Source organism: Aplysia californica, unplaced genomic scaffold (assembly GCF_000002075.1).
Source record: "Aplysia californica isolate F4 #8 unplaced genomic scaffold, AplCal3.0 scaffold00001, whole genome shotgun sequence".
Lineage (NCBI taxonomy): Eukaryota > Metazoa > Mollusca > Gastropoda > Aplysiida > Aplysiidae > Aplysia > Aplysia californica.
In genome coordinates this window covers 3804784-3814190 of record NW_004797271.1, presented here as the reverse complement: position 1 = coordinate 3814190, position 9407 = coordinate 3804784, and positions in this window count along the sequence as shown.

Genomic DNA, 9407 nt, shown 5'->3' with positions numbered 1-9407 from the left:
TCGGCCAGCCAGCTGTTTAGTTCTTCACGGTGGTTACGTCTGTAGTGTCACGTCCTCTCCTTCCAAGTCAAGCAGTGTGCCGTGGGCCGCTAGCGTTGAGTATTGTTGTTTCGGGCATTCATTGATGCTTATTCTTCTAGTTCGTTTCCAGTCCAGAAATAGGCTGATAAAGTGATATTTGGACATGGTTGTCTGATTTTGATGTGTGATTTTGTTGAGGGTGGTCGACGGTCGAGGAATTTCAGTTTCACGGTCATTGGCTATGACTATGTAGTATGACAAATATTTCTTTCTTTTGTTTTCTGGGATTGGCTGTTTGTTCTTTGGCGTCTCAAAAGCGCAGCTGATATTACTGATAAGAACAGTAAGACAATGGATCATGAAGGTTTTTTTTACCTTGTCATTGTTATTACCGCTTTCTATCCAACAGAGGCACTCCGTCAAATGTTATCATAGTACCGGTACCACGTATAATGCTAATTTTTGTTAAAAATTTACACTTGGTCAATGACGTATAATTTTGGCACAATTTACTGAGTTCATAGTATTTGGATACAGACATCTCTACTCTAACATGATAGTAAACTTTTGTGACCTCTTGTATTCTGTCTTTCTGTTCCACTTTTCACATGAATTTATAATCTCTAGAAGAGGCCTACCGGGTGAGACAATTGCAAACACACAAACTCACACACAGTATTGGGTCTTGACCCAAGTTTCTCTCCACTACCATTACATACTGGAAATGAGCATGCAATATAGGTTCATTATATGCCATTGTTTGGGTCCTTTACATCATGGCAAGAGATTGGAGAGCTCTACTTGATAGGTCCGACTTTTTTCGTTCCCTCCTTTTTTGTTTCTGTCTGACTTACCCTTTCTCTGTTCTAGATAATTGACTGTTGTAGTGCCCATGATACCTTTTTTAACTCGTAAACTCGTTTAAAAAAACTTTTTGGGGACAAAAGGAGGAATCATGTTTGTTTATTTTTTTTATAATGCAATAGAGGACGAACTAGGGTTATGAAAAGGAAATATATGGGTGGTTGACGGGTGCTCTGGTGTGGTGCGCTCCTTCTTAACTAACAAACTTGTTTGGCACTTACTTAATGTCCTCTATTTGTGTTGTAAGTGCTGTTTTACTTTCAATAAAACTAAAGAGTGGGTGGTTGGCGGGTGCTCTGGTGTGGTTTGCTTCTTCTTTCCTATGAAACATCTATCGTCCTTATCTCCCCTTCTTCTCTTTTGTTTGTTACTCTCTTGTAACATCTCTAATCTTTTGGCGCTCATATGACCTTATATACAGTTGCGAGCGCCAAAAAACCTCTACTTAAAAAAATAATCCCCCAAAAAATAACTCTCCAAAGTAAATTTGGCCTAGTTTTCTTTCCTTCGTGTCTTTCTTTTGAGTGGGTTGATGAAGGGCGCTACTGATTGTCGGTTTTACTTAAAAAAAAATTTCCCTTTGTTTTCTCCTTTTGTCTTCTACCGTCATTTTCTCCTTCACTAAATAAGCCATGTGTCCATTGCGTTATATGCTTCTACACAGACTAAACTTCTTTTGGTCATGTGAAAAATCTTTTGGGAATATTTTGTATCAAGGCAGTTTCTGAAGAGATTTTATTAATTTTAACAAAAGTTACTTTTTGTTCAAGCAGGTTTTGATAAACAAAATAGCTACCGGTAGGGAGAAGGGGTTGAGGTGTTTGGGACAAAGAAATGGTGTGATGGGATTCATAATGTAGAATGACTCCTCACATTTTTGCAAATTCTCATGATTAGGAAAATCAATTGCTTGTTTATGAGGGGTTATGAAAGAGAAAGTAGGCTCATGTTGTGTTTCTATAAAAGGGACATTATGGTCGTATTGTGTTCTTGGTGCTGTGAAAGAGACCACAGGGCCTACATTTAACAATGTAAAGTATTGTAATTTATATCATTTCTCTTTCTGTCATTTTCAGCCAAAAAGTTGCAATGACGCAGATGCAGTTATAGGGAGATTAAGTCTGGCAAGTCCAAAACTAAAAAAACTGGGTTCATTTGTGGAGGTGGCCTTTTCTTGAAGTTGAAGTGGATATTTGTTCAAACTTTATTTGGGGAGGGGGGCACTCTTGTCCTGATATCTTGAAAGAACCTTGTAGGCTACTTGTATCATAGTTATGTAGAGTTTGCTTTTTTAGTTTTGTTTCTACTGGAAGGATACTGGTGGTCAAATGGAATGGTTTAGTCCAAAAAATGATGCTTCCAGTTTTTGTATAGAATAGCTGAAAAGAATGGTTGTGGTATTTTTTAAATGCACAGACTGAAAAAAAACAACCAGTTACTGCAGACTGTAGGCCAACACGCAAAGTGAGCACGCTGGGTCATGAAAACGCGAGTTCTATTTTTAGCTTGCACAAGTGTTACTATCTGAGTGAGGGTCCCGCTGTCTAATGTTGGGGAGGCTGCTGAGCGTGTTGTAAGGTTGCGTGGGTTGCATGCTGAGTGTATAGCAGGGTTGCGTGCTGAGCGTGAAGCCAAACTCCAACATAATTCACGTAATCAAAGTAATCTTTCCAGTTTACTCACCTTTCCTTCTTGAACAGCTCTCCGTTCTCTCTTTAATGGTCGCCATCTTGGAAAAGTTTGGAATGCTCTCAGTTACGAGTTACGATAACTGTTCCAAAATTGGTACACGACGTATGCACTGCGTCATAAATAGCCTACCGACGCACAGTAAAGGTTAAATTTTGATGTGGAGTAGGACAGTTTATTTTAAATTTGAAGAAAACGATTTGTTCTTCATGAAGCTCATGGGTGCAAATGAAAGTAAGCCTAATTTTTAACTAAAAAAATTTTCAAGTTTAAATTAAGAAAGTTATCATGTACCCGGTAGTTTTTGTTTTTGTTAAAGAACGGTATAGTCTATTTGTCATTGTCAGTTTGAAGAGCCTAAGTGACTACTCAGCTGTTGTTTCTTGAGTGTTTAGCTCTTTTGAAAGAACTCAGTCTGGCTAAGAAACCACTTTTTACTTTTACAGTAATGAAATTTTTTCTCCGTAATTTACATACCCAAGAACCTGTCTAAAAATAAAAGTTTGTCTTGGAATCTGTTTTGAATTGAGAATAATAGACTTTTCTTATCTCTGCTGTACCATACTTTGGAGGGGTTGGGGAGAAGGGGGAGCGGTTTTCAAAAAGTGTAGTGGAATGATAAACTCCACACACTACATGCACACACTTACACAGAATGTCTTTTTAGGCACACAAGCGAGCACTGTGGAATGGGTCAGGTGCTAAGTGGTTTTCAAATTTTGTACAATCACTTGTTCATCTCATGTAGTCAACGTATCCGATTGTCTTAAATATTATGAGAACTGACCTTTTCTTGGTAATTTTTTTCTGATTGAGATCACAATAATCACATACAGCATTGTGACAGGGGCTAGTTTCAGTATGCTATCAAATCATAATGACAGTGTTGAGTCATTATTATATAGATTGTGTCTCTGAAGTCTCTTGCTTTCACTTGCACCCAAAAACAGTGCACACTATTTTTAGACATGATCACACACACAGGTTTAATTTTTTTTAGATAAGCGTGAACCTATCTTGTCTTGGGTGTCAATATTACCAACGGGTCATTATCTCATCATAGAATGAACAGGGAAGTCAGTGGGAAGGAGCAGAGTTGTGCCCTTGAAATCCACCAAAGAATCCGCTATTTCTGTCTCCTGATGACCAGGTTCTTTCTAAGAAAATTTTATATTAATAACAATAGTGCTATTGGCTTTGGTAGGCTACCTTTCACTTTCATCAGTCAGCATAATACACGTGCCGTGCACGCACGCTCACAATCTTTCTCTCTCTCAAGCTCACACACACACACACACACACACACACACACACACACACACACACACACACACACACACACACACACACACACACACACACACACACACACACACACACAAAAGAAATGGAAATAATTAGAAAGCATTTTTGTATTATAATTTGGTATGTGGTTGGGAGTAAAAGGGTTTGGGCATGTGATCCACAGAACAAAATAACTATTTTCCATCACCTGAAACTTGTGCTAATATTAACCCTACCTGTATGCCTTGGGGTCTTCTACTTCTAGTGCGAAGATTTCTTTGAAACTATTTTTCAAAAAATGATTTTGACAGACTGCTGTGCAAAGCGTATGGATCGGATTAATGAGTAAATTTCCTCTTTTGAAAATGGTGGCACTGAGTTCCACACGTCATAGGCTATGGATACGATAGTAAAACACGATGTACGAATAGGGTTAATAAGTCTGTCTTATTATATTATATTAACTCACTTGAGCCTGAGCTATTTTTCACCCAACAACCATAGCAGCCTGACAGTCACAGTTGTAATTGAATCATTGACCACCTAGACTAAAAGCTGTCATAATAAAAATAATGCAACAAAAGACAGAAAGAAATGCTCTCACTCACAGAAAAAGAAAACTGCATCTAATTTGTCCGAAAAGTTTTTATTTTGTTATTATCAATATTTTGAAATGGCAATGTCTGGGGGTTACTCCATTTTTTTTGCGCACTATTTATAATAAAATCATCTATCGCAATACGGGGTTTACTGACAGTCTGTTACAGCTAAAAAAGTATTGCACATACCAAATTTTTTATGAAACAAAGCAACAAGGTCAAAAGTTGACTCTCCGCTTCCCGTAGTTTGTAACCGATTGTATCAGTATAAAGCTCATCCCGTAAATACAGGGGAACAGGCTCAAGTGAGTTATATAATGCTGCCGTGCAATTTCCTTCATTTGCTTTCTGGTTGGAAGTCGAAGAAAAGTACATTAAGAAAAATGAGATAATAAGATATACATGCATGTGCTTTTCATTACTGCTGTAAGCTAACAAAAGGCCTTATTTTCATTTTTGGCAGCAGACTTTTTTTATTTGCTTTAAAATCGAAAGCCGTATCAGTTACCTTACTTGTGTGAAAAAATTAGAATGAAACTCTTGACTAGTTTATGAATGAATTCGAATAAAAATTTCTGAAGGACGCCTTGTTTATGGTTACACTGACAAAAGATGAAAAAACTTCATCTCGTGCTGTGAATAAGAAAAAGGCATTTTGTCAGCTCATGGCAGATTTAGTGAATACTCATGTTCGAGTACCTGTAGGGGTGGTTGGAGGATGCCACTGAGTGGGTGGTTGGTGGGTGCTCTGATGTGGTTTGCTTTTTCTTTCCTGTCAAACATCTATCGTCCTTATCTCCCGTTCTATTTTTTAATGTTTGTTACCCTCTTGTAACATCTCTAATCTTATGGCGCTCATATGACCTTATGCAGTTGCGAACGCTGTAAAACCTGTACAAAAAAAAAAAAAAGGACGCCACTGATAAGTCTTAGTTCTTTACTTTCTTGCTGTTGTTCTCATCTGTATGACTTACTTTTTCACAGCAGCTCGCTAAATGGCCGTTATCATGTCAATGTGCTTCTCTTTACTCTAACTCTAACAATCACGTCAAGTGCCCGATGCAATCGCTCTTGTTACGTTTGGGTGGTTGGCGGGTGCTCTGGTGTGGTTTGCTCCTTCTTTCCTATCAAACATCTATTGTCCTTATCTCCCCTATTTCTTTTTTGTTTGTTACTGTCTTGTAACACCTCTAATCTTTGGCACTTTTTGACCTTATTGTGCAGTAAAACTCTTACTGTGGCACTCATATTACCTTGTGCAGTTGCGAGCGCCGTAAAACTCTTACTAAAACTAAAACACTCGTTACATGATACAATTGATACGATACCGTACAAAAATTTAGAAAAAAACAAATTCTTCAGGTTTTTAGGTCTGGCTAACAGAACATTGCTTTGCTGTGTAATACGGAGTGGGAGTGGTGGTGTTAATTTCTTTCAGATAATTAAGTTGATAATATAATACACACATAAAATATAAAAAAATTATCTGCAATAATAAAGATAATTAATAAATAATTGATTAGTAGGCCTATAACATGGAATACTAAGTATGAGCTCTTGGTGAATGGCTTGAATGGGGGGGATGGGAATGCGGATGGTTGGGGTGTGCCATTGGTAAACTTTTCTTTACTGTACCTCTTTAATTTACTATCTTTGTTGCTTTTTCATATGTTATCCTGTGTGTCTAATTTAATTAATTGGAGCAGGGGGAGGGGGGGGGGGGTGGAAGAATTGTCTTGGTAATGTTGATGATGCTCACTGAGAGGAATTGCAGAAGACCGTGGTACCAGTATAACATTACCACATAAACATAGTGAACTGAACCGGCTTTTGGTGTAACGATAAAGTGCTTTGTGTGAGTGGTTGGCGGGTGCTCTGGTGTAGTTTGCTCTTTTTTTCCTATCACAAACATCTATCGTCCTGATCTCTCCTTCTTTTTTGTTTGTTATTCTCTTGTAACACCTCTAATCTTCAGCACTTATATGGCCTTATTGTGTTGCAAATGCAGTAAAACTCTTACTAAAAAAAAGTGCGTTGCTGTCTCTTGCAGGAGATAAATGAGTTTGATTCCGGAGTGGGGAGAATTCTTATAAAAATATAGAGAATCTAGGTCGTTTTGATTTTTGTTGGGTTTATCTCTCATTCAGTCCGGGTTAGAAGGTTGAAGCCCATCTCAGGTTTAGTGTAAAATACACATAAAAAAAAAGAAAGAAAAGGTTACTAAAGAGATTGTCATGTCCTGAATTTGTTCTTATACTTATACTTACACCTGAAATATTATTTTGTATTTAAAACGCCTACACAGTGAAATGTGAAAAAATTCCTGCGTCCTGTAGATTTTGGTATGTGTTTGCTAGACTGTACCCTCCATTTTTCCACTCATCTAACTTTTTCTGAAAACAAAATAAAAATGCAAGTGGTTGGAGGGTGTCACTAGTAGGTTCAGTAGTAGCCTACTGCTGTTCTTTTCCCTCTTTGTTTCTGTCGTCGGGCCTCTCTCCTCTCCCCCCCCCCCAAGCATGAAATAACCGTTATTGTGTTTGTCTTTACTCAGGCAAACAAAACAAAATATAAAAATGTACGAATGAGCTTAGTTGCCAGAGAATAAATATTATCAGTCAGTAGCAATTTGAGCAACGATATAAATTTTAATAAGATTCATAGAAGTTCGTACTAGATTTAACTTGGACAAATTGGATGAAGAGTTCTTTGTGGTAGGAAATAGGCAAGGTTAAGTAACAAGATGCTATTTGGTGCTGTATGCCATAAGATTAGAAGTAGGAGGGAACAATTGTGTATTCACTCTATAATAAAAAAGCGAAGGCTGTTCTCTGTTCAGCGTACCTTATTCTTTGTAGGACACTGATGCAGTTCTTTCGCAATCCAACAGCCTGTATCAGAGTACATGCTATTATATTACTATTATAATTTATGGGAATATGTTTTTTATTGTCAGCGAAACTCATTTAGAATGTACATGAAAATGAAATAGTCATCATTGATGATAAAAATAAAAGTGATACCCGGTAATGCATGTTTATGCTTTCAATGGGAAAATTATAATAGAAATAAATCATATGACCAAGTATTATTGTTGGTGTCATACATGTAAATCATTTTATAATTTGCACACTTACACACACACATGCTCACACACTCACACACACACACACACACATACACACACACACACACACACACACACACACACACACACACACACACACACACACACACACACACATACACACACACACACACACACACACACATACACACACACAAACACACACATACACACACACAAACACACACACACACGCAGGCACCTACTCATCAGCACACATATTCGTAGTCACAGTTTGCAAGAAGTGGTTATGTTGTTACATGGGAAAATAACATGAGCAGTGTCAGTAACTGGAGTTAAATTTAAAGACTTTGCTCTATTTAAGCGAGCCAATGCTCAATCGCAAGGCAGTAATTTGAGTTATGGTGTGGCACGCCCCCGCCTAGCTGTGAAGCTTTGGAAGGTGGCTCTTGGTCAGTACTCGGGTACTGAGCATAGTGTATTTTTAGCCTGAGCAACAGTTGTGTAGAGATTACCGGGGGGGGGGGGGGGGGGGGGGGGAGGACCCCCCCACCCCCGAAATTTTAGGCTAGTCTGTGTTCACACAGTTTTTGAATTGCCAGAATTTATTTTTGTCTGACAATTTATAGTAATGAAAGTTGCTGTGGTTTATTTTGGAAAATTCCGTTACGCAAGCTTAGGTTGCTGTGTGAGGTGGAAAATGCTCTTTTTTGGGTTGCCATTAGGTGGACATCACTGTGATGTCCCAAAATTGTATTGTCTCCGTAAAAACATGTCTTGAGAGGAACTATATATGCACTTTAAGTAGAAGTCCTCAGGATCGGGGACAGCTCGTATAAATAGTCACTGGCGACTGGTGTAGTGGCTTGGAGCTTTTTCATTGCCTGCAGAAGATTTTTGAGTTCAATTCTTATTTTTGGAGAATTTTTATGTGGAGTACCGGTACACATTAAATTATGATCTTTCTGCTTGGGCATTGTAATTGTATCTCTCTTAGCCTGGGGTTGGCCCTGACAAGTAGGGTCAAAGTCTGCCTTGTAAATGATCAATGTCATTGTTTTGATTGGGGTGTAAAACACCTACATAAAAAACAAATTACCCCACATGTTTAAGGAACTGCCCATTGCCAAGGGGGAAAGTGGTCATCTCAGGCAGGTAATCCTCTTGGATAGTGCCATAAATATATATATTTTGAAAAATATTAAGGGGGAGTGGGAAGTGGTCATGGGGTTTGGGTTGGGGTAGCTGGCTGGAACCCCACTGATTTCTTGAAAATAGTCTACTGGTCACTTGCTGTTGCGACTTGTCAATCATTATCTTTACCACCACAAAATTCTTTGACATAAATGACAATGCAAAATGAAGCAGTCAGCCCACCTACACCGGAATTGTAAACGCCTTTGATACAAATAGGCTTACCCCTGCACTGTCGTTACCGTAGCCAATCGGACTGGAGTTAATCACAGGCTGCCTAGAATGCAGTAGACCGATCAATTACGAGGGACTTCTGATAAACCGCCACATAATACATGTTATATTGTAGTAGACCGTCAACTAAACCGGCACCCACTCTCTCTACTCAAACTGAACTTCTTTATAAGGGAAGGTGATTTAATTTATTCAAAGTATTTGTGGGTGAGTCCTTAGGACTAATCTCTTTTTTTAAGACACTATAACTTTATACTAAAAACCATCATTTGGTTTAAAATTTAAAGCTTTAAATTTTGTATCGATTTACTAACAGATCAAACATAAAAAAAAAAAATGACTGACCATTATGTTTGCAATATTTTAACTTAAAAATTTTAGTGTTAATTTTAGGAAATGCATTATTCATTCAATAAGTTCATTAAGGAGTGGGG